Raw genomic sequence first — 24,350 nt, forward strand, 5'->3', positions numbered from 1 at the left:
TATATGTTTATTGTAATTATTTTTAATTAGTTTTTTTGTAATTTTGTTGGAAAAAAAAATCTTTTATTTTATCTCTTAAATACAGGTATGTAGAGTTATACTGTTATGTAGAAATCTACTAGTATGTAGACATGTATTACCAGGTACCAGTACAGTATGCCTGTAAGGAAGAAGAATATTATTCAGCTGAATATGATATTAAGAGGATAAAAATTTTGGTGGGAGAGACTTCCTGTTTCTACATACTGTAGAGCTTTGAAGGATTCAGCTAGTCTTTTTCTAATCATGTGATGTCATAGACCCAATGGAAAAGAGAAGAATTAACTGGGTAGAAAGGCAAAATGAACAATTGTAAGTACACAGTGCGGTATAATATGATGGTTGCAAAATATTAAGATGATAACAATTTCGATAGGAGTGCTTCTTTAAGCAGATACAATTCTATTATTTTTAGAAGTTCAGCTTGCGGCTTATTGCTAAATCTCCTGCCTACCATTCTAGAGATCAGTTTGAATCCTGGGGCAGAGCACACTTCAAAAATGCTAATAATGAATTAACTATATAAGAAAACATCTACTGAACATAGAGATATAAGAGACTAGCTGCAAATGTGGTATGAACTGCATAGCCAGCACATTTGGTATATCCAAATTGTATTGAATTTGTACCATGATCCAATACTGAATTCCTTAACAAAAGTCTCCAAAAATAAGGAGGCTAAATCTGGATGTCCTGCGGATGCAATGATAACAGAAAAAAATTGTATGAAATTAAAATTGGATGTTTATAAGTTCTTTGGGGGTGGGGAAATCATTTCCTCTGATGGGAAGAAAGGAACTCCAGTCAGGGTAAAAGTGACAGCTCTGATGCTTATGGGACATCAGGTTACAAGATATCATAATATGGATGTTCTGCATTCTATTATGTGATATTTCATTCCTATTTATTAGAAGACTGATCTATTTTCCAAGGAGAGAAAATGAGCCTGGTGTGACATCTTTTTTCTTAACACTACAGGTATGTTCAGCTACTTTCATTGCTGCAAGAAAAGTCACTAAATTGTTGCCTTAGGTGACATAAACAACACTTCTATGCACTGGGCTGCTTCCCAGTGCTGCCTCTAATTTTTGCTTACTGTAAAATGAGTATGACTGCTGTAGAACTTGTGTGGTTGCAACAAAACACCCAAATCCTTAACCAAAAATCTGTAACTTCATTAGTAGTGTTGAGCGAACATGCTCGACACTGCTCGGTACTCGCCCGAGCATCACACTACTCGGGATGTTCGGCGAGCACCGAGCATTTCCGGGTTACTCGGGCGGAGCTCAGGTCTCTGCCCTGTATGTTTGGCGCTCTTTACAGAGCCAATGTGACGCGCCCCCTGGGCCGTGGGGTACCCGGTGCCGGGCCGGTAGATCCTGGGGGTTGTAGTCACAGTGGCGGTGACCCGGTCCGTGACCCAGGGCGGTCAATCCAAGGGGAATTGTATATGGGTTTTATTAAAGAGTCCGACTACGCCACCTGTGGAGTGCGGCTAAAGGGGGCCGCCGCTGCGGAACAGTCCTCTGAAGCTGGTGGTTTTGCAGCAATGATGGTATAACTCCCCACAGGAAGAGTTAGCTTCAGGGCAGTGTGTGGATGATGGTGGTTGTGCAGGTTGTGCTGGGCGTTGTAGTGCAGTGAGGGATGGCGCAGCAAAGAACACAGAGACAAGATAGTGCAGTTCCAGGGTCTTTACTCACGGTTATTGCAGTTCAAGCTACAGGTACCAGTGCAACTTCCCTCGGCGTGCTGTGCTTACTCAGTGAGGGGCTCAGTCCACCCCCAGATAGCTCCGGAGTACTTATCAGGACCCCCTTCTGTGTCCTTTATCTGGCCTCTTCTCTGCACCTCACACTTAGTGACTCCAATCCGGTACCTGCGGGCCTTGGCGGGCGACGTATGTTCCGTCCCCTGGGTCCTATGTGGCTACCTTCTCGGTGAGACTGGTGTGGACTTGTGGCTACAGGACATAAAGTTCTGCAGCCTCCGGTTTCTAGCTGAGACTTGCAATATTCTACTAGTTGAGGGATCCGGTTCCCTTCTTCTGGCCTGACCCCTCCACCTCCCGGTAGATTTGGGCGTACAGGTGGCCTCCAGCACTGCCCGTACCCCTGGGATCCTTTCTTCTCCTAGAGCCTTCCTGCTCCTTCTCCTCTCTTTCTCTTCAGACTTGGGCCTCACTGTCCAGGCCCGCCTCTGCAGCAGAGCTCATACAGAGCCTCTGCTCCTGTCACTTTCCTCCTCTGACTGACTGAACCCTGATCTAAGATGGTTCCCTCTTTTAAACAGCTTCCTTTCAAGTGCTCCCCTGATCTACATCCTACACCTACACCCACTACATGGTTCCCCTTTACTGTGGTTCCCCCCACTCCAGCCAGGGATCAGGGACTGTGCTCTCCAGTAGGAGCAATCTCGCCCTGCCCTCTGAAATGTGGTGTAGTGAATGCAGATGTTAGGGTCCTAAGCTGTACTCCTTCCTTACCTGAGGGTGAGATACCACACCTTTGGGAGAGATGCAGTACCTCTGTGGCGACTAAATCCTCAGGGGCGCCACAAATGAACATGCAGGGATTGCCAGTCAGTCACTGTAATGCCGCAGCCATGTTGGTTGTGGGCATTACATTGATTGGCTGGCCGCACAGCGTCACCTCGAGTATTTAAAACCGGGCGCCGCCATCTTGGACACAGACGGCTGGGATCAGACAGTGTAGGGACAGCGCTGCTGATTTAGGGAGAGATATATATTGCGAAATAGTTAGTGTAGGGTCTGTAAAGGCTGCCAGATCAAACAAACAATCCTTCTCAGGACTAATATCCATCCCAGATATCAGGCAGGCACGCAGGCAGGCTGTATAGGAGACGCAGTGGTTATACCAGCAAACGCTGCATTACAGTCCTGTGTGCTCCTGTTGCTGAAATTGCTGGACTTAGCTCCAGGTCTCGGGGGCCAGGAAAAATCCTTTTTTTTTCATCTAAATCCTCTTTTTTTTTCCTCCTTCACACTGTACAAATAGGCGTCTTATTAACCTTTTGGCGTGTCCCCCCCCCAAAAAAAAAGTGTGTCTGTGACAGTTCAAACACAAATATATCTGTTGAAAATAGTCTGGTGTAGGCCAGAGAAACAGAAGTGTGGTTTTGCAGTTCCACGGCTCAAACCTCTGTATTATCCACTTTTGGGCCATTTGTATCTAAAAAAAAACAGTTTGAGTGTGTCGCTCACTGTTCAGCCGCAAATATATATATTTAAAAAAGTCTGGTATACACCAGTAAATTATAACTGTGGTTTTGCTGTTCCATGGTAAAAAATCTCTATTATCCTGCTTTTGGCATTTTTTGCCGTAAAAAAAAAACTGTAATAGTGTCTCCCTGATTGTTCAGACACAAATATATCTGTTGAAAATTGTCTGGTGTAGGTCCGATAAATAGAACTTTGGTTTTGCAGTTCCACGGGTCAAATATCTGTATTATCCTGCTTTTGGCATTTTTTGCCGTAAAGAAAAACAGTAATAGTGTCTCCTGATTGTTCAGACACAAATATATCTGTTGAAAATAGTCTGGTGTAGGCCCGAGAAATAGAACTGTGGTTTTGCAGTTCCACCGGCCAAATCTCTGTATTATCCTGCTTTTGGCATTTTTTGCCGTAAAGAAAAACAGTAATAGTGTCTCCTGATTGTTCAGATACCAATATATCAGTTTAAAAGAGTCTGGTATACACCAGTAAATTATAGCTGTGGTTTTGCCGTCCCACAGTAAAAAATCTCTATTATCCAGCTTTTGGTATTTTTTCCGTAAAGAAAAACAGTAATAGTTTCTCCCTGATTGTTCAGATTGTTTAAAAGAGTCGGGTGTAGGCCAGAGAAATAAAACTGTGGTTTTCCTCTTCCACGATTCTAATTTACTTTACCCTTTTTCCATTGATAGTGAGAGTGTAAGCTATTTTACTTCCTTTAAAATGGGCAAGGCGCGTGGCAAGGGACGTGGAACTGGACGTTCTGGTGATGGTGCGTGCAGAGGACGGGGCCGTGGCCAAGGTGAAAATGTGCCACAGCCAACAGCCACATCTTCTCACTCCCACTTCTTGACCGAATTACTAGGGAAGCACTGAACAACACCAGTATTGCGAAATGATCAGTGTGAACAGGTTATTAATTGGATAACAGATAATACTTCCAGTTAACTGGGCACCACCACCTCCGGTCTGTCTTCCACACGGTCAAATCTTAGTAGCCGTGAGTCTCGACCGCATACTCCTCCTCACCCTGATGCTCCTTCCTCCCACCATGCCGAGTTTCGTCAGACAGCAACTGATCCTACACTTGGACACTCTGAAGAGCTGTTCACTGGTCCATTTCCATATTTGTGCCCCTCGCCTGCTCCGCTTGAAGTGGTGGCAGAGGAGATCCCATGTAGCGATGGCCAAATATTTGAACAGCCACGGCCACAGGAAGTCGACCCTGGCAATTTGTCACAAGAGGTGGACGATGACGAGGCACCATTGCCAGGAAGTGAGAAGAAGGATCGTGGTGCGCAAGTGGAAGAGGAGGAGGTGGTGGATGATCTAGTAACTGACCCAACATGGCAGGAGGACATGCAAAGCGAGGCCAGCAGCACACAGGGTGAGGGAGGCAGAGTACCCCAACAGGCAGGAAGAAGCAGTGTGGTGGCCGCACACAGAAGGCGGGCAACAGTTCCCCGTAACACCAACTCGAGGGACGTTGCCAGTTCAACTTGTAGGTCTTCCAGAGTCTGGAATTTTTTTAAAGACTCTGCTGATAACCCCAAAAAGGCTATTTGTACCACCTTCCATGCCAGCATCAGCAGGGGTGAAAAAACTACCAGCCTGACCACCACCAGCATAATCAAGCACATGGCAGCAAAGCACCCGACTTTGTGGGGCGAACCCCTGGGTCCAAGACCAGTGTCAGCGGGTGTCACCACTGCTTCTTCCGCTGTTGTGCGTGCAATAGAACCCCCTGTTGTGTGTGTAAGGCAATCCCCTGTCCATACTGCATGTAAAGATGCACCCTCTTCTCAGTCTTCATTGTTATCGCAGTTTCTCAAGAAACAGCATCAACGTCCACGTCCACGTCCCACCGCTGCGTTCAATTGTCCATATCCCAGACCTTTGAACGAAAGCGGAAATTCGCAGCTAACGTCCCACAGGCCACAGTCCTAAATTCGCACATTTCACGACTGCTTGCGTTGGAAATGCTGCCTTTTAGGCTGGTGGAGACGGAATCCTTCCGCAACCTTATGCAGTGGCCGTCCCTCGGTACTCGGTCCCCAGCCGACACTATTTTGCCCGGTGTGCCATCCCCGCACTACACAAGCACGTGTCCCAAAACATCTGCCGTGCCCTCAACAACACAGTTACTGGGAGAGTCCACCTGACAACAGACATGTGGACAAGTGCTTGTGGCCCGGGACGGTACGTCTCCCTGACGGCACACTGGGTAAACATAGCGGAAGCCGGGACCCAGTCGGACCTTGGGACGGAACACATCTTCCCCACACTGAGGATTGCAGGCCCTATGTCAGTCAGAGTTGCCCCCACAGTGTACAGCTCCTGCCCATCATCCTCCTCTTCCTCATGTTCAGCCTCCATCTTAGATATCACCACATCAGTTACAAGCTGGAAGCACTGCAGTACTGCCTCCGCCAAGCGGCAACAGGCTGTGCTGAAACTCATAAGCTTAGGTGAGAAACCTCACACTGCTTGTGAGTTGTGGACAGCTGTGAAAGTGCAGGCAGATCTGTGGCTGAGACTGCTGAACCTACATCCAGGCATGGTCGTGTGTGACAATGGCCATAACCTGGTGGCGGCTCTGAGGCGAGGCGAGATCACACACGTACCATGCCTGGCTCATGTGCTTAACCTCGTGGTTCAGCGGTTTCTTAAATCGTACCCCGAATTGCCAGATCTGCTCGTCAAAGTACGCCGCCTGTCAGCTCATTTTCGCAAGTCAGCTACAGCTTCCGCCGCCCTTGCTGTGTTGCAGCAGCGTTTGTAGCTTCCGGCACACCGACTGATGTGTGATGTCCCCACACATTGAAACTCTACCCTCCACATGTTGCAAAGGATTTGTGAGCAGAAGAGAGCAGTTGTGGAGTACCAGCTGCAACAAGGCCGTCGATATTCAGGTCAGACTCCACACATAAGACCTCATGAGTAGACCTGGATGTCTGACATATGTACCATCTTGACAAACTTTGAGGAGTCCACCAAGATGGTGAGTGGTGATGACGCCATCATTAGCATCAGCATTCCACTTGTCTGTCTTTTGCAACGCTCTCTGCAGAGAATTAAAGAGGAGGCATTGAAGCCAGAGTATGATGAGATGGATCAAGAAGCCGTAGCTGTCAATTACACACAGCCCAGCCTCATCTCATCCCATCATGCATTGGGGGACAATGAGGGAGAGGAGGAGGAGGAGGAAGAACAGGAGCTTGTATCATGCGCTGTAGACGGTAGTACCTGTACAACTGTCATACTGTCGGTTCAGCGTGGGTGGCCTGAGGACAGGGGGGAGGAGGAAGAGGAGAGCATGGTCAGTCGTCATCTTGGTGAGGACACGGAAGTCTTGCCCATTACCAGTCTGGCACGCATGGCTGACTTTATGTTACGCTGCCTTAACCGTGACCCTCGCGTTGTCAAAATGTTGGGTGACGGTCATTACTGGTTGGTGACACTTTTAGACCCCCGCTACAAGGAGAACTTTCACTCTCTTATTCCTGAGGTGGAGAGGTCTACAAAAATGGGGCAGTACCAGAAGGCCCTTGCTGCAGAGCTGTTAAAAAAATTCCCATCTGAACACTCTAGCGGCAGAGGTCACAGTTCATTGCCCAACCAAGGAGTACATGCGAGAGAGACGCAACTCCAATCCAGCAGAGGCAGGGGAACACTATCAACGTTCCGGGACAGTTTTCTTAGACCCTCCCTTCGGACAGACCCTGAGGCGCGGGGTACTCTCACAAGGAGTGGAAAGTTTCAAAAGATGATGAAGGAGTACCTTGCCGACCGTACCAGCATCCTCCGTGATTCCTCTGTGCCTTTTAATTATTGGGTATCCAAGCTGGACACTTGGAATGAACTCGCTCTGTACGCCTTGGAGGTCCTGGCCTGCCCTGCAGCTAGCGTGATATCGGAGCGTGTTTTTAGTGCCGCTGGGTGAATTATAACTGATAAGCGCACTCGCCTGTCAACTGGCAATGCTGACAAGCTGACTCTTATCAAAATGAACAAGGGCTGGATTGGGCCAGACTTCTCATCACCACCAAATGACAGCAGAGTAACATAAAGTCAAATCCACTGTGTTATTTCGGGAGGTGTATTCACATGCACCGCTTCACACCCACACATAGGTATACGCTTCCTCATTTCGGCTGTTTTCTATTCTTCTCCTTATCCTCAGCCTCCACCACCAGTATACCACCAGGGTGACCGTGGTCTGTGTTGCCATTATTGAAAGTTCCTCCGTCCTAATTTTTGGCAGCTTTTGCTTGGAAGGCATAGGCAAAGACTATGAGAGACCCACTCCCCAATAATTGGAATAATGTTTGTAATATGGTGTACTGCATGGCTCTTGTAAGGGGCATTGCAAGTTCCTCCGTCCTAATTTTTGGCAGCTTTTGCTTGGAAGGCATAGGCAAAGACTAAGGGAGACCCACTCCCCAATAATGGGAATAATGTTTGTAATATGCTGTACGGCATGGCTCTTGTAAGGGGCATTGCAAGTTCCTCCGTCCTAATTTTTGGCAGCTTTTGCTTGGAAGGCATAGGCAAAGACTATGGGAGACCCACTCCCCAATAATGGGAATAATGTTTGTAATATGCTGTACTGTATGGCTCATGTAACAGGCATTAAAACCGTCTTGTTAAGCTACTGTGACCTCCACGTCTCTTCCGAGGGGCATTAAAACCGTCTTGTTAAGCTACTGTGACCTCCACCACTTTTCCAAGGGGCATTAAAACCGTCTTGTTAAGCTACTGTGACCTCCACGTCTCTACCGAGGGACATTAAAACCGTCTTGTTAAGCTACTGTGACCTCCACCACTTTTCCAAGGGGCATTAAAACCGTCTTGTTAAGCTACTGTGACCTTCACGTTTCTTCCGAGGGGCATTAAAACCGTCTTGTTAAGCTACTGGGACCTCCACGTCTCTTCTGAGGGGCATTAAAACCGTCTTGTTAAGCTACTGGGACCTCCACGTCTCTTCCAAAGGGCATTAAAACCATCTTGTTAAGCTACTATGACCTCCACCACTTTTCCAAGGGGCATTAAAAGCGTCTTGTTAAGCTACTGTGACCTCCACCACTTTTCCAAGGGGTATTAAAACCATCTTGTTAAGCTACTGTGACCTCCACGTCTCTACCGATGGGCATTAAAACCGTCTTGTTAAGCTACTGGGATCTCCACGTCTCTTCCGAGGGACATTAACCCCTTAATTACCGGGGACGTATTAGTACGCATATTTGCGTACTGCCCGTTCAGTGAGGGCTGCTGCGCTGAGCCCTCACTGAACGGAGCACATGTCAGCTGATTCTTACAGCTGACATGTGCCCGCAACAGCCACGGGTGGAATCGCGATCCACCCGCGGCTGTTAACATGTTAAATGCCGCTGTCAATCTCCGACAGCAGCATTTAACGCTCGCTTCCGGGTAGCGCGTCATAAGCCCCCCCACCGGCGACCCCGTCACGTGATCGCGGGTCACCGATGGGTGGGCATGACAACCCAGGGTCTGCAGCAGACGCCTGTGGTTGTCATGATCTTGTCGCTATGAGCGCCACCTAGTGGTCGGCGCTCATAGCACAGGACCATTTCTGCTGCATGCAGGGGACCTGCTCGTCCCCTGTATGTATCAGAGGCGATCGGATAGTTGCTGCTTCTAGTCTCCTATGGAGACTATAGAAGCATGCAAAAAGTAAAAAAAAAAGTTTTTAAAAATATAAAAAAAAAAAATATATATAAAAGTTTAAATCACCCCCCTTTCGCCCCATTCAAAATAAAATATAAAAAAAAAAACCTACATACACATATTTGGAATTGCCGCGTTCAGAATCGCCCGATCTATCAATATAAAAAAAGAATTAATCCGATCGGTAAACGGCGTAACGAGAAAAAAATTCTAAACGCCAGAATTAAGTTTTTTTGGTCGCCGCAAAATTGCAATAAAATGCAATAACGGGCGATCAAAACATCATATCTACACCAAATGTTATCAATAAAAATGTTTTCCAGATGCGCAAAAAATAAGCCATCAACCAGCCCCAGATCACGAAAAATGGAGACGCTACGGGTCTTAGAAAATGGCGCTATTTTTTTATTTTTTTTTTTACCAAATTTTGGAATTTTTTTTCACCACTTAAATATAAAAGAACCTATACATGTTTAGTGTCTATGAACTCGTAATGGCCTGTAGAATAAGAAGGGCAGGTCAGTTTTAGCATTCAGTGAACGTGGTAAAAAAAATAAATAAAAAACAACTGTGGTATTGCACTTTTTTTGCAATTTTACCGCACTTGGAATTTTTTTCCCGTTTTTCCGTACAGGATATGGTAAAACTAGTAATGGCGTTGAAAAGTACAACTCGTCCTGCAAAAAATAAGCCCTCAAATGGCCATATTGACCAAGAAATAAAAACGCTATGGCTCTGGGAACAAGGGGAGCAAAAACGAAAATGCAAAAACGGAAAATGCTCCGGGGCTTAAGGGGTTAAAACCGTCTTGTTAAGCTACTGGGACCTCCACCACTTTTCCAAGGGGCATTAAAAGAGTCTTGTTAAGCTACTGTGACCTCCACGTCTCTTCCGAGGGGCATTAAAACCGTCTTGTTAAGCTACTGTGACCTCCACCACTTTTCCAAGGGGCATTAAAACTGTCTTGTTAAGCTACTGTGACCTCCACCACTTTTCCAAGGGGCATTAAAACCATCTTGTTAAGCTACTGTGACTTCCACGTCTCTTCCGAGGGGCATGAAAACCGTCTTATTAAGCAACTGCGACCTCCACCACTCTTCCAAGGGGCATTGATATTGTCTTTTTATTCCACTGTGACCTCCACGTCTCTTCCAAGGGGCATTTAAACCGACTTGTTAAGCTACTGTGACCTCCACGTCTCTTCCAAGGGGCATTAAAACCATCTTGTTAAGCTACTGTGACCTCCATGTCTCTTCTAAGGGGCATTAAAACCGTCTTGTTAAACCATTCTGAACTTCACAGTTCTTCCAAGGGGCATTGAAATGTTGTTTTTAATTAACTCTAACCTCCATGACTCTACCAACGGGCATTGCATTTCCTCGTAATTTTAGTCAGCTTTTGCTTTTCAATGCATAGGCGAACACTAAGGGACACCCACTCCCCAATAATGGGTAGAAGGTTTTTAGTATGCTGTAATCCACGTCTGTTTCAAGGGCCATTACAATTCCTCATAATTTTTGGAAAACCTTCCATTCACTGCTTAGGCCAACAGTGCACAGGAGACCCAGTTGCTATAAATGGAAAAAACGGTTTAGATAAGGCCCTCTGACCTCCATGTCACTTCCAAGGGGCATTGGAGTGCCTCCAAATTTTGGTAGGCATTGCACTCACTGTATACCCTATAACTGTGTAGCCGAACCGCTCCTTTTGGTACAGAAACATATCCTACAAGACATGGGTGGTTAACTGGCCTGATATTGATGTGAATGGTCCCTGTTCTTCCTGCTCTTTCTCCTTTGCCACCACCTCATCCATCATTCATCACCTGAAGCTTTGTTTTAATGGGAGTCCTAGAACTGGGATAGTAGCAGGAAAACATCCAGCAATCCTCGGAGGAGGTAGGATATGCGCCAGAGCGCTGACCACCTCAGGCCTAGCCGATACTACATACGTGCGCTTGCATTCCAAGGAACAGAAAGCTAAGGAGATGGATGGCCTCATGATCATGAATAATTTACTCGTTTTATAGGAGGCTGACCACTGCTGATGTCTACCTTTTGAACTTTGTGTTGAAGACTGGTTGACCCAGGACCCGCAATCCTCTATGTCTGAAGGACATGTTGCATCCCAGTGTCCAACTGTGTCCCGTCTTCCACAATATTAACCCAGTGTGAAGGCATGAGATGGACCATCCCTGGCCACATTCACTTGTCCACATCTTTGTGGTTAGGCTGTCCTTCAAATAGGGGCGGCTGTGGACCGTTTATGGACACCCGGCCGCCCCCAGGCGGCTGGGGACCGAGTATGGACACCCGGCCGCCCCGTGGCGGCTGGGGACCGAGCGTGGACACCCGGCGACCGGGCGGCTGGGGACTGAGTATGGATACCAGGCCGCCGACGCAGACATGAGGTGGTGGCCAGATTCCGCCTCCACATGCCTAAAAGGCCCAATTTAAAGTGCAAGCAAGCTAGCAGTATGGTATTGCAGCCTGGGGTGGGTGGGTGGCAGGTTGCACACTTACGCTTGCATTCCAAGAAAATAAAGCAGATGCTAACTTCTATCATCATCATGCTCCTCACCTTGGCACTCTCAACTCCCCTGATGGAGAAGCCAGGGCCCACAGGAGGAGTCTGGTTCTCTGGTGGGCTCATCCAATGCTGCCCTAAAGCAGGCCGGGCTAAGAAAAGTGTGTGGGGGGAAGTTGACAGGAGAAATAGGGGCGGCTGGGGACCGTTTATGGACACCCGGCTGCCCCCAGGCGGCTGGGGACCGTGTGTGGACACCCGGCCCCGGGGCGGCTGGGGACCGAGTATGGACACCCGGCCACCCCCTGGCGGCTGGGGACCGAGCGTGGACACCCGGCCGCCGGGTGGCTGGGGACTGAGTATGGATGCCAGGCCGCCGACGCAGACATGACGTGGTGGCCAGATTCCGCCTCCACATGCCTAAAAGGCCCAATTTAAAGTCCACGAAGCTCGCAGTATGGTATTGCAGCCTGGAGGTGGATGGGTGGCAGGCTGCACACTTACGCTTGCATTCCAAGAAAACAAAGCAGATGCTAACTTCTATCATCATCATGCTCCTCCCCTTGGCACTCTCAACTCCCCTGATGGAGAAGCCAGGGCCCACTGGAGGAGTCTGGTTCTCTGGTGGGCTCGTCCAATGCTGCCCTAAAGCAGGCCAGGCTAAGAAAAGTGTGGGGGAAGTACAACGGGGAAATAGGGGCGGCTGGGGACCGTTTATGGACACCCGACCGCCCCCAGGCGGCTGGGGACCGTGTGTGGACACCCGGCCGCCGGGCTGCTGGGGACTGAGTATGGATACTTGGGCGCCGACGCAGCCATGACATGGTGGCCGGCGTCTGCCTCCACATGCCTAAGCAAGCTAGCAGTATGCTATTGCAGCCTGGGGGTGGGTGAGTGGCAGGCTGCATACTTGCGCTTGCATTGCAAGGAATGGGGGAGGTACAATTGAACACTGCTCTGGGAGAAGGACTTGCACGGGGATAGTTGCAAGTCTGCATCTTCTGATGCGGCAAGGATCACTTCTGATGGGCACACTTTTAGGCAGTGGCCTGGGTGTCAGAGATGCTTCCAGGGGTCTTCCCCATGCTGTTCCCATGTCTTTTCAGCACTGTATGCATGTGTCACACAGCACATGGCCAGATAAGGTTGTAAAATGTTAAAATGACATTTCCCGGTGAATGCATTTGTCACGGTTGAAAGCAATACAGAAGTGCAAAAATGCATAAAAAATGCTACTTGTGAACATAGCCCAAGGTGTGGAGGAGTATTTTTGTTTTTAGTTATTTATTTTACCTTATACACAAGTCTTTACCCTGTAAAGGAAGTTCCTTAACATATTTTACAGGAAAGCACTTTCAGTTTCGTTTTTGAACGTTTTCTTGTGACCCAGTAAAAGTGGCTTAATACCTCTGACCACGTTGTTGACAGCAGTGACCTGGGGGTCAGAAATGCTTCCTGGGGCGATGCCCATGCTGTCTCCATGTCTTTTGAGCATTGTCACTATCGTTTTGGGCACTTTTTAGGCTTTCTGCAGACTGCCGGGGGTGTCGCCGCAAAAATGCTCGGATCTCCCATAGACTAACATTGGGCTCGTTGCTCGGGTCGAGCACCTGAGTATCACAGTGAGCTCGGCCCGAGCTTCGAGCACCCGAGCATTTTAGTGTTTAGTGATCGCTCAACACTATTCATTAGCAGAACGAAGCACTCCAGATATTTGGCATGCACATTAATGCCATTATATCGTTTATATAGTAGACAGCAGAGGTACACGCATGAAGGTTAGAACAAAATGCATCAAAAAGAAATAGCAATGGGTCCCATGAAAAAAATCTGGCATCATTTCCTTGTGGTACACTACAACAGACAAAGGGCTTTCTCAATTATTATGGCTCTCCAGAAGAAGTTTGAGAACCTCAAAACGAGTTGGAATTATTGGAATATTATTGGAATTATTTGTGGTCACACTGCTAGGTTACCCACATCTCCAATTACCTGAAAGGACTTTCTCAGAATCAGTGTTAAGAATCATTTTGACCCTTTTCTACCTGGAGCCATGGCAGGAGAGACAGACAAGTTATAAGCTTCTCCTTCTTCTAGTCAGTCATCAAAGGACATGGTCATAAAGTATGTAAAAAATGTCAGAAGTAAGGTTTCTTGTACTTGATCAAAAACGGAACATCAGAAAGCAAAAATGTCTCTAGATGGGCCACTTCCTTGCTGAGAGATGATCCCCACATGGAGTAAACCAATTCTATCTCCATTAATTGTAAATTGCTTGGACAAGTACATGAAATGGTTCTTAGATCACATAGAAAAACTGAAGAACAGACGTCACTTGCAAATAAACATAATGTCTGAAAACGGAAAAATGAATACAATACTTTCAAAAGAAATAAAAAATGTGCATTGTTGCCAATAGAAAAGCAGTCATTTCATAGACAAGGTAATTGTAGTCTTCTTCTGTACTTTCTATAATTACAATGCTAAACTCCAAATGAAAGCCTTCTGGGGATTCTTGTTATCTTAGAAGACTGTACAACAAAGTAAAGGGCAAATATTACCCATCGAATGCTTTAGTTTAGTTGCTTTAAATCTCTAAATTATTTATTATAAAGTAAATCTTCAGTTGGAACCTTCTGTCATTGATACTTTTTCACGCTTTCTACCCTCGCACTATTATAGCAAAAGGGAACATAACCCTTCTCATAGACATAGCAGACAGGGTCATCCTCACCCCGTTACCAGTCCTGACTAGTGATGAGAGAGCACTAAAATGCTCGGGTGCTCGATGCTCGGGTCGAGCACATTGGAATACTGGGGTGCTTTACCCGAGCAACGATCCCAATGTAAGTCTATGGGAAACTCGAGCATTTTTCAGGCTGCCCCCCGGCGGTCTGCAGAGGGCCTGAAAATTGCCCAAACCGATGGGAACAGTGCTCAAATGACATGGGAACAGCATGGGGAAGACCCCTAGTAGCATTTCTGACTCCCAGGTCACTTCTGTCAACAACGTTGTCAGAGGTATTATGCCACTTTTACGGACTCACAATAAAACATACCAAAATGAAGCCAAAATGGATTTTCCTGGGAAATATGTTAAAGAACATACTTTCCAGGGTAATGACTTGTATATAAAGCAAAATAAATAACCAAAACCAAAAATGCTCCTCCACATCTTGGGCTATGTTCACACGTAGCGTTTTTGAAGCGTTTTTTCACTTTTGCATTGCTTTCCACAGTGACAAATGCATTCACCAGGAAATGTCATTTTAACATTTTACAAGCTTATCTGGCCATGTGGTGTGTGAGATATCATCAGACACATCGTGTTTCATTTATGAAGGAGGGACTCTGAAAGTCACAAAGCCTATTTTTATAGGGCCATCAGGCGGCCTTTACTACTCTTAAAGGGCCAACAGTTGGCCCTCACTATTCTTAGAGAGCCATCAGCCGGCTATGTTTTATTGTTCCCATTACTAAAAAGTGGGTCTCCTATACTGTTATTGCGCATGCAGTGAGTGGCAGGGCTGCCCAAAATTTGGACGCACCCCAATACCACTATCAAAATTTGGATGCACCCCAATACCCCTTTAACCCCTTTCCAACCCATGACGTCTTAGTACGCACATTTGCGTACCCCCGGTTCAGTGAGGGCTGCTGCGCTGAGCCCTCACTGAACCGAGCACATGTCAGCTGATTCTTACAGCTGACATGTGCCCGCAACAGCCGCGGGTGGAATCGCGATCCACCCGCGGCTGTTAACATGTTAAATACCGCTGTCAATCTCCGACAGCGGCATTTAACGCGCGCTTCCGGGTTGCGCGTCATAAGCCCCGCCCATCGGCGACCCCGTCACGTGATCGCGGGTCGCCGATGGGCGTGCATGACAACCCAGTGTCTGCAGCAGATGCCTGTGGTTGTCATGATCTGGTCGCTATGAGCGCCACCTAGTGGTCGGCGCTCATAGCACAGGACCATTTCTGCTGCATGCAGGGGATCTGCTCGTCCCCTGTATGTAGCAGAGACGATCAGACAACTGCTGCTTCTAGTCTCCTATGGAGACTATTGAAGCATGCAGGAAGTGAAAAAAAAATGTTTTTAAAAATATAAAAAAAAAATATATATATATAAAAGTTTAAATCACCCCCCTTTCGCCCCATTCAAAATAAAATATAAAAAAAAAAACCCACATACACATATTTGGTATCGCCGCGTTCAGAATCACCCGATCTATCAATATAAAAAAAGAATTAATCCAATCGGTAAACGGCGTAACGAGAAAAAAATTCTAAACACCAGAATTACGTTTTTTAGTCGCCGCAAAATTGCAATAAAATGCAATAACGGGCGATCAAAACATCGGATCTACCCTAAAATGTTATCAACAAAAACATCAGCCCGGCGCACAAAAAATAAGCCCTCACCCAGCCCCAGATCACGAAAAATGGAGATGCTACAGGTCTTGGAAAATGGCGCTTTTTTTTTTTAGTTTTTTTTACCAAATTTTGGAATTTTTTTTCGCCACTTAAATATAAAATAACCTATACATGTTTGGTGTCTACAAACTCGTAATGACCTGGAGAATAAGAATGGCAGGTAAGTTTTAGCATTCAGTAAACGTGGTAAAAAAAATAAATAAAAAACAACTGTGGTATTGCACTTTTTTTGCAATTTTACCGCACTTGGAATTTTTTTCCCGTTTTCCCGTACACGATATGGTAAAACTAGTAATGGTGTTGAAAAGTACAAATTGTCCCGCAAAAAATAAGCCCTCACATAGCCATATTGTCCAAAAAATAAAAACGCTATGACTCTGGGAACAAGGGGAGCAAAAAACGAAAAGCAAAAACGACAAAACCCAAGGTTGCGAAGGGGTTAAAGAGACTTAGAGGAGGGCCTCCTGAAAACAATGTTCCCATTATTAGGAAGTGGGTCTCCCATAGTGTTTGCCTATACAGTGAATGCAAGGGCTGCCAAAAAATTGGAAGGCACTCCAATGCCCCTTGGAAGAGACGTGGAGGAGGGCTTCATAAAAAAATGTTCCCATTAGAAAGGAGCGGGCCTCTTAAACTTGTAATGCCCATGCACTAAGTGTATGGGTTGACAAACATTTACCCCTGGGGGCAGGGCTGGCTCCAGGTTTTTGTGGGCCCTGGGGGAAAGAGTCTCAGTGGGCCCCTTTAACACATACCATGATTAATGAAGCACAGATACCGCAGAAAAATATATATATAGAACAAGGCCAAAGATTTCACTTCTTACATTACATGAGTGATATCTATTGCAAATTCTACAATAGCTCAGAAACTGGTGAATCGCTCCAAACAGTGTACCGGCCCCCATATAACGCTCCATACAGGATGCTGGCCCCCATATAACGCTCCATACAGAATACTGGCTCCCATTTAATGCTCCATGCAGGCGATGCCCCCACATAATGCTCCATGCAGACTGTTCCCCTCACATAATGCCTCATGTAGGCTGTTCCCCCCACATAATGCCCCACACAGGCTGTTCCCCCCACAAAATGCCCCATGCAGGCTGTCCCCCCTCTTATAATGCCCCATGCAGGATGTCACACTCCCCTCCCTTATAATGCCCCATGCATGATGTCACACCCCTCCTCCCTTATAATGCCCCATGCAGGATGTCACCCCCCCTCCCTTATAATGCCCCATGCAGGATGTCACACACCCTCCTCCCTTATAATGCCCCATGCAGGATATCACCCCCCCTCTATTATAATGCCCCATGCAGGATGTCACACCCCCCTCCCTTATAATGCCCCATGCAGGATGTCACCCCCCCTTATAATGCCCCATGCAGGATGTCACACACCTCCCCTCCCTTATAATGCCCCATGCAGGATGTCACCCCCCCTCATAATGCCCCATGCAGGATGTCACAACCCCCCCTCCCTCATAATGCCCCATGCAGGATGTCACACCCGGCCTCCCTTATAATGCCCTATGCAGGATGTCACACCCCCCCTCCCTTATAATGCCCCATGCAGGATGTCATCCCCCCTCGCTTATAATGCCCCATGCAGGATGTCACACTCCCCCTCCCTTATAATGCCCCATGCAGGATGTCACACACACCCCCCTCCCTTATAATGCCCCATGCTGGATGTTACACCCCCCTCCCTTATAATGCCCCATGCAGAATGTCACACACCCCCCTCCCTTATAATGCCCCATGCAGGATGTCACCCCCCCCTTGCTTATAATGCCCCATGCAGGATGTTACACCCCCCCTCTCCCTTATAATGCCCTATGCAGGATGTCACCCCCCCTTATAATGCCCCATGCAGGATGTCACACACTCCCCATCCCTTATAATGCCACATGCAGGATGTCACCCCCCAGCTTATAATACCCCTTGCAGGATGTCACCCCCCCTTATAATGCCCCATGCAGGATGTCACCCCCCCTCCTCCCTTATAATGCCCCATGCAGGATGTCACCCCCCCCTTCCCTTATAATGCCCCATGCAGGACATCAACCCCCCTCGCCTATAATGCCCCATGCAGGATGTCACCCCCCCCACCCCACCATATAATGCCCCATGCCTCCATACAATAAAAAAAAAATCAAATACTCACCTCACTTCTCACCTGCTGCTGCTGCTCCGGTGTCTTCCCGCTCTGCGCTGTGACGGCTCAGGAGAGGGCGTGGTGGAAAGACGTCAGCGCGCCTTCTGACCTGAGACGTCACTGGGCAGCAGCCGCGGAAGAGACAGGACATGCTGCGGAGGCACGGGGAGAGGTAAGTATTGCGTTGGGTGCCGGGGCCCTGAGCAAGCGGGGGGGGGAGCGGGCACCGGCACAGCTCTCCTCCGCTCACGAGTCCCATAGTGCGGCGGAGTGCTCGACGGCGAGTGGGCACCCTCGCCTGCTCAGGGCCCCGGCACTTGCCCGGGTGCGCCGGGTGCTGACACCGGCCCTGCCTGGGGGGTATACATGAACATATTGTATAAAATAATATTTTTTATGGGCATCATAAACACCCTTTAAAAAAATTATGTAGGTGTTGCATCACGTCACCCTGGTGATATGGTGGTGGAGGATGAGGAGAAGGAGGAGGACAAGAGCAAATAGCCAAAATCAGGAAGCGTATACCCATGTCTGGGTGTGAAGAGGTGCATGGGAATACACCTTCCAAGAAAAGGCACTGGATTTGAGTTTATATTACGCTGCTATCATTCGGTGATGTTGAGAAGTCTGGCCCAATCCAGCCCTTGTTCATTTTTATAAGAGTCAGTCTGTCAGCGTTTTCAGTTGACAGGCGGATGCGCTTATTAGTTATAATTCTACCAGCGGCACAAAAAACCCGCTCTGATAAAACTCCTGCGGCAGGGCAGGCAAGGACCTCCAAGGCATAGAGAGCCAGTTCATTCCACGTATCCAGCTTGGAAACCAAGTAATTATAAAGCACAGAGGAATCATGGAGGACGTTAGTACGGTCGGCAAGGTACTCCCTCAGCATCTTCCCAAATTTTGCACTCCTTGTGAGAGTAACCCGCGCCTCAGGGCTTGTGCGATGGGAGGGGCTGAGAAAACGCTCCCAGAACTTTGACAGTGTTCCCCTGCCTCTGCTGGATTGAAGTTGTGTCTCTCTCGCTTGTACTCCTTGGTTGTCCAACAAAGTGTGACCTCTGCCGCCAGTGTTTTCAGATGGGAATTTTTTTAACAGTTTTGCAACAAGGGCCTTCTGGTACAGCCCCGTTTTTGTAGACCTGTCCACCTCAGGAATAAGAGATATAAAGTTCTCCTTGTAGCGTGGGTCTAGAAGTGTCACCAACCAGTAATGACTGTCACCCAAAATTTTGAGAACGCGAGGGTCATGGGAAAGGCAGCGTAACATAAACTCAGCCGTGCGTGCCAGATTGCTAACAGGCAAGACTTCCATGTCCTCACCAAGAGGATGACTGACCATGCTCTCCTCCTCCTCTCTGTCCTTTGGTCATCCACGCTGAACAGACGGTATGACAGCTGTGCAGGTAGTACAGTCTATAGCGCATGAAACTAGATCCTGTTCTTTCTCCTCCTCTTCCTCATTGTCCCCCAATCCACTTTGGGATGAGATGAGGCTAGGCTGTGTGTAATACCCTGTATGGTTCCTTGCTCCATCTCAACGTGCTCCGCCTGCAATGCATCCTCTTTGATTGTGAGCAGAAAGCATTTCAGAGAACATAGAAGTGGGATGGTGACGCTAATTATGGCGTCATCGCCGCTCACCATCTTGGTGGAGTCCTCAAAGTTTTGGAGGATGGTACATATGTCTGACATCCATGTCCACTCCTGAGGTCTTATTTGTGGAGTCTGAACTGAATACCGACGGCCTTGTTGATGCTTGTACTCAATAACTGCCCTCTTCTGCTCACAAATCCTTCCCAACATCTGCAGTGTAGAGTTCCAATGCATGGGGACATCACACACCAGTCTGTGAGCCGGAAGCTACAAACACTGCTGAAACACTGCAAGGGCTGCAGAAGCTTTAGGTGACTTTCTAAAATGGGCACACAGGCAGCGTACTTTAACAAGCAGATCCGGCAGCTCCGGGTAGGATTTGAGAAACTGCTCAACCACGAGGTTAAGCACATGGGCCAGGCATGGTACATGTGTGAATTTGCCTCACCTCAGAGCTGCCACCAGGTTCCGGCCATTGTCACACATGACCATGCCTGGCTGTGGGTTCAGCGGTGTGAGCCACAGATCTGCCTGCTCTTTCAGAGCTCTCCACAACTCTTCAGCATTGTGTGGTTTGTCACCTAAGCATATTATTTTCAGCACAGCCTGTTGCCGCTTGGCCGAGGCAGTGCTGCAGTGCTTCCAGCTTGTGACTCATGTGGTCATTTCGGAGATGGAGGCTGCAGAGGAGGAGGAGGCTGAGGAAGATGAGGTGCAGGAGCTGTAGACCATGGGGGCAACCCTGATTGACTTAGGGCCCGCAATCCTTGGCGTCGGGAGGACGTGTTCCGTCCCAAGGTCCGACTGGGTCCCGGCTTCCACTATGTTAACCCAGTGTGCTGTCAGCGAGATGTACCGTCCCTGCCCACAAGCACTTGTCCACATGTCCGTGGTTAGGTGGACTTTCCCGGTAACTGCGTTGTTGAGGGCACAACTAATGTTTTGGGACACGTGCTTGTGTAATGCGGGAACGGCACACCAGGAGAAATAATGGCGGCTGGGGACTGAGTACCAAGGGACGGCTGCCGCCATCAGGTTGCAGAATGCTTCCATCTCCACGAGCCTAAAAGGCAACATTTCGAGTGCAAGCAGTCATGAAATGTGAGAATTTAGTAGTGTGGCCTGTGGGGCGTTGGCTGCGTATTTGCGCTTGCATTCCAAGGACTGTGGTATGGACAACTGAATGCTGCGCTGGGACAAGGACGTGAACGTGCTTCCTGATGCTGCTACTTGAGAGTGTGCAATGACAGGTGCAGGGCAGGATGCATCTTCGCATGCACCATGGACAGGGGATTGGCTTGCATGCACAACAACGGAAGAAGCAATGGAGCCACCCGCAGACACTGTTTGTAATGCGGGAACGGCACACCAGGAGAAATAATGGCGGCTGGGGACTGAGTACCGAGGGACGGCTGCCGCCATCAGGTTGCAGAATGCTTCCATCTCCACGAGCCTAAAAGGCAACATTTCTAGTGCAAGCAGTCATGAAATGTGAGAATTTAGTAATGTGGCCTGTGGGGCGTTGGCTGCGTATTTGCGCTTCCATTCCAAGGACTGTGGTATGGACAACTGAATGCTGCGCTGGGACAAGGATGTGAACGTGCTTCCTGATGCTGCTACTTGAGAGTGTGCAATGACAGGTGCAGGGCAGGATGCATCTTCGCATGCACCATTGACAGAGGATTGGCTTGCATGCACAACAACGGAAGAAGCAATGGAGCCACCCGCAGACACTGTTCCTGGACCCTGGGGTTCGGCCCACAAAGTCGGGTGCTTTGCTGCCATGTGCCTGATCATGCTGGTGGTGGTCAGGCTGGTCGTTTTGCCACCCCTGCTGATGCTGGCCTGGCAGGTGGTGCAAATGCTCTTTTTGGGGTTATCGGCAGAGTTTTTAAAAAACAACCAGACTCGGGAAGACCTAACAGTTGTACTGGCAACTTCCTTCGTGTTGGTGTTACGGGGAACAGTTGCCTGCCTTCTGTCTGCGGCCACCACACTGCTTCTTCCTGCCTGTTGGGGTGCTCTGCCTCCCTCCCCCTGTGTGCTGCTCTCCTCGCTCTGCATGTCCTCCTGCCAGGTTGCATCAGTTACTATACCATCCACTACCTCGTCTTCCACTTCCGCACCCTGGTCCTCCTCCTGACTTTCTGGCAATTGTGTCTCATCATTATCCACCTCTTGTGACACTTTCCCACCGTCGCCTTCGTGTGACCGTGGCTGCTCAAATATTTGGGCATCGCTACATGCGATCTCCTCTTGCCTCGCTTCAAGTGGACCAGGCGAGACGCCCGAATCTATAAATAGAAAAGTGAACAGCTCTTCAGAGTGTCCAAGTGTGGGATCATTTGTCTTCGGGCACTCGGCATGGTGGGAGGAAGGAGGATCAGGGTGAGGAATGCGGTCCAGACTAACGGCTACTGAGACTTGACCGTGTGGAAGACAGGGTGGTGGTGGTTAAGTGACTGGAAGCATTATCCACTATCTAACCAACAACCTTTTGACACTGCTCTGGGTTCAATAGTGGTGTGCTGCGGTCCCCTAGGAATTGGGACAGGAAAGTCGGGCAAGAAGATGTGGGTGTTTGTTGTGGCACAATTTCAGCTTGCCCACGGCCTTGGCCTCGGCCTCTGCATGCACCATCACCATCACGTCCAATTCCCCGTTCCTTGCCACGTGCCTTGCCCATTTTAAATGCAGGACAATATCTTCCACGCTCGCTACAAACGACTATGATCCGTGTGATGGAGAAACCACAGTTTTAAATATATGACCTGTAGGTAACTATTTTGAACAGCAATCTGGTATCAATTGCTTTACTGACACACTGAAACAAATTTTTAATGGAGGTCAGAAATGGCAGTGTGGCGCCCCTGAGGGTTACTTCGTCACAGAGGTACTGCACCTCACCCAGAGGTGTGGTGTCTCCTTCTCTCAGGTAAGGAGGGAGTGCTGACGGAACCGGAACACCTGCATCCAACACTACACTGCTCCAGGCCGGCTGGAAGGGCAAGATGCAATGTGTTTTCCTGCTGAGCCCTGTCCCTGGCTGAAGTGGGGGGGAACCCAACGGCAGGGGGAACCAGTAGTGGGTGTGGGTGGAGGAAGTAGTTTAGGGGAGCACTTTGAAAGTAGGTATAAAAAGGGAAGCCATCTTAGGGTGGCAGATCAGTAAGAGGAGTGAGTGAGGAGAAGACAGTCTGGGAACAGAATCTCTTTAGGAGCTCTGCTCCACAAGTAGGGCCCAGTCCTAGAGGCCCAGGAGGGAAGTAGAGGAGTAGGCTCCGGTCGATTGAAGGGCTCCAAGGGGGTACGGCGAGTGCAGGGCGGCACCCGTACTCCCCGAATCTGTCACAAGACAGAGGGATCGTAGGCCACAAGAAGGGGACCGGCCCCTGGACCAGCCGTGTAACTTCAAGTCTCGGCTGGGAAAACCGGAGGCTTGTGGCTTATATAGTTCAGTTGCCAAAGCCTCGTTTTAATTTCAGTGAGGGTCAAGCAGGTCCGGGAACTCCAGTAAGATAGGAGGGACTTCAGAGCACCCGAGCGGGATTGAGAGTGAGGGAGCGCAGGGCAGGAGGGAGAAGACCCAGCGTGAAGACGGTCTAGCAGGGACACAAGAAAGCGGGGTTCCGTAAAGTGCTCCTAATCTGCCTGAGGAAGAGCTGAACCCCTGCCTGGTGAACGCAGCGCGACGTGGGAGGCTGGCACCCGTACAGTGCACCAGTGGAACTTTCATAAGAACTGTGAGTAAATGTGGCACCCCAGGGTTCTGGTTACCACAGTAATAGCAATATTACGTCTGTGAGCAGGTGGGAGGTCTCCTGGTCAGGAATCCTAAGCATGCCACACCTCCTGCCCAGTCCTGGGAGGGGAAGAACTTCCCCTATATAAACTGGGGCTGAGGTAGGGTTAGGGAGTAGAGAGAAAAGAAAACACAGACAGAGACAGAGACACAGTCTGGTCTGGTGTGGAGCAGTTGCAGGGAAAGTGACAACAGGAGCCCTGTAGGAGCAGGAGTGAGTGCCAGAGGCTGGAAGCTAGATAGCTCGCCTTGGCTGAAGAGATCTCACCGGACACGGAGTCCAAGGCTGTGGGGACTGTTCCATACCCAGCAGCAGAAACCAACCGGCAGGGGATTTCAGGTCCTCTGGCCAAGAAACCCGAAGGCACGGTCACACGCAAGGGACCAGCACCGCCGTCATGGAGCGGAGGCTACCAGAAGGCCCCGAGTCACCGGCCATACGGGTGAGCACCACACGGTACACTCAGGGACGTGGGCTACTTTTACCCGCCTCTAGCAAGGTAGCCAAGAAGAGTACAGTTAGTTGGGGAGGCCTACAACTCCGCCTGGCCAGGGGAGATCCTGTCTGCTCACGGACTGACCAGACCCCGACCGCTAGCCAGTACTCCCGGGAGGGTCTATCTTTGTCACCAGTAAAGACCCTGAACTACACCGCACCGTCTCTGAGTGTTTCCTGGTGCCTGCGTGCAATTCTACCATCCCCATCATTCACGTCCGCTGCCCTGAGGCCATACCCCTCCCGTTGGGGGTTATACTACCCACGCTGCACAACTGTACCACCGGCCTCAGCGGTCTGCCCTGCAGCGGCGGTTTCAAAACCGCATTCAACGGGTGGCGTAGTCGAACAATATCACATCTGCCACTAAAAACAT

The sequence above is a fragment of the Phyllobates terribilis genome, unplaced genomic scaffold, assembly GCF_046119375.1.
Source record: "Phyllobates terribilis strain yellow unplaced genomic scaffold, ASM4611937v1 Scaffold_12__6_contigs__length_324123572, whole genome shotgun sequence".
Lineage (NCBI taxonomy): Eukaryota > Metazoa > Chordata > Amphibia > Anura > Dendrobatidae > Phyllobates > Phyllobates terribilis.